This window comes from Bison bison, unplaced genomic scaffold (assembly GCF_000754665.1).
Source record: "Bison bison bison isolate TAMUID 2011002044 unplaced genomic scaffold, Bison_UMD1.0 scf7180017864468, whole genome shotgun sequence".
In the NCBI taxonomy this organism is placed as follows: Eukaryota; Metazoa; Chordata; class Mammalia; order Artiodactyla; family Bovidae; genus Bison; species Bison bison.
This window is the reverse complement of record NW_011495029.1, coordinates 601,247-603,718: the sequence shown is the minus strand read 5'-3', so window position 1 is coordinate 603,718 and position 2,472 is coordinate 601,247.

The window sequence follows — 2,472 nt, the reverse complement described above, 5'->3', positions numbered from 1 at the left end:
GCCTTAAAGGAAATCAGAAGAAACCACTGCTGAGAGAGAGACCCCAGGTGGGAATCAAGCACCATCACATCTCCCCAGCAACATCCCTCAGCGTCAACTTACTCATCTACAATATGGGCATACGCCTCCTCATAGGAGTTTCTAGGAAGAGTAACTATGACAATGTATGTTGCCATTAATTTTATGATTAGCACTGTCCTCTCATTAAGGGTCTGGCACATAGTAGGTGCTCAGAGCAGCAATAATCGCTGCTATTAATAACCACACTGAGGATAATGTTGGTGACAGGGAGAAGGGTGAGTCCCTGCCTTCTCAGCTGGGTCTGCCCCAGCAGAACTGGGGGACAAGACAGTCAGTCCACAGCCTGGGGCCCCTGGAATACAGCAGCAGAGCCAGCTTCCTACCAACATGCCCACCTGCCAACCACCTGAACCCACTGCTTCGCCGTAATCCGGTCCATTAATGCCAGCTGTGGTGAGCAGTCATCTGATGTGACACAAGCATCTGCCTGGTAGGAACCGAACCAAGATCTGTCAGCTGAGCCCGCGGGAGGCTCACCAACAGCCCCAAGGCCTGGGAGGGCCAGGCGTGGCCTCACATAGACCAGAACCCGAGAGAAGAACAGTAATAAAAATGCCAATGGGCATTTGCTGAGTGACAGCCTGCACCAGGCCCCGTCCTGAGCACTTTATAAGTCAGACCTCATTGAGACACAGAAAATAGAGGGGTTCAATCAGGCAAAGAGGGCTTTCCAGGTGGCTCAGAGATAAAGAATCTGCCTGCCAACACAGGAGATGCAGGTATGATCCCTGGATCAGGAAGATCCCCTGGTAAAGGAAATGGCAACCCACTCCAGTATTCTTGTCTGGGAAATCCCGTGGACAGAGGAGTCTGGTGAGGCTACAGTCCATAGGGTCGCAAAAAGAGTTGGACATGACTTAGCGACTAAAAGGCTTCCATGGTAGATCAGCTGGTAAAGAATCTACCTGCAAGGCAGGAGACCTCAATTCAATTCCTGGGTCAGGAAGATCCCCTGAAGAAGGGATCAGCTACCCACTCCAATATTCTTAGGCTTCCCTGGTGGCTCAGATGGTAAAGAATCTGCCTACAATGCAGGAGACCTAGGTTCGGTCCCTGGATTGGGAAGATCCCCTGGAGGAGGACATGGCAATCCACTCCAGTACTGTTGCCTGGAGAATTCCCATGGACAGAGGAGCCTGGCAGGCTCTATAGTCCATGGGATTGCAAAGAGTCGGACACAAATGTGACTTCCACTTTCACTTTCACTTTAATGACTAAAACCACAACGGCAATTAGGCAAAGAGTCAGACCCCTAACACCACAACACTTAGGGTATCAAACAGTATTATTTGATTGCAAGCAATGGAAACCAACTGCGGTTGAATGGAGCAAATAAAATGCGGAGTGGAGGGGATTTAGTGGAAGGCTAGATTGCTGAACTGTTAGGTTAACTAGGGTCCAGAAAGGGCTGGAACTGCAAAGGTTTCAGCACCCAGTAAGACTGAGCTACTCAACAGCTCGTCAGACCAGTACTGGGATAAATAGACCCAGCTCTTCTATATCGTTTGTCTGCTTTTTTTTTTTTTTAAGGCTAGAAGCTGTTTGTCACTGTACCTCTGTTCTAGCCTCAAGATCTGGACAGAGGATCCTACAGAGTTGAGTTTGAGTCGTGTATCTAAAGGAGGGCAGCTGTTGTTGTTCAGTCACTCAGTCATATCCGACTCTTTGTGACCCCATGGACTGCAGCATGCCAGGCTTCCCTGTCCTTCACTATCTCCCAGAGTTTACTCAAACTCACGTCCGTTGAGATGGTAATGCCATCCAAGCATCTCATCCTCTGCTGCCCCTTCTTTTCCATTCAGTCTTTCCCAGCATCAGGGTCTTTTCCAGTGAGTTGGCTCTTCGTATCAGGTGGCCAAAGTATTGGAGCTTCAGCATCAATCCTTCCAATGAATAAAGGCAGAGGGCACCTGAATTGATAGGGCCCCCAAAGAGTGTACCCAGTGGGAAAGAGTATATTGCTCTCAAAGAAATAAGTGTGCTGTGACCAGAGAATGGGGAGTTGATTCTGAGTGACTCTAAGTAACCAGCACCTACCCCTTCTGGGCTTTGAAGATGGGCAGACCTGGATTCAAATCTCGCTTCTCCCATATGCTGCCAATGGCAGTTCAGGCAAACCCTTTTGGTTTTGAGCCTTGGTCACCTCACCTGTAAAATGGGGATAATGAACCCACTGGGAGGGGTGTGAACAGCATCAGCAGATAATGCTTAATCAAATACCTGAGAGTACCTGCCTCAGTCTGGGTGCTCCATGAATAGGACTGTGTGTAACAGGATACCATGAGTCTGGGGACCCCCCAGCCCACCTCTCCTCCTACTGGTGGGCTCCAAATGAACATATGACTAAATTCTCCAGGGCTGTCTCAAAAACAGTCTGATTCTTGGAGTCCT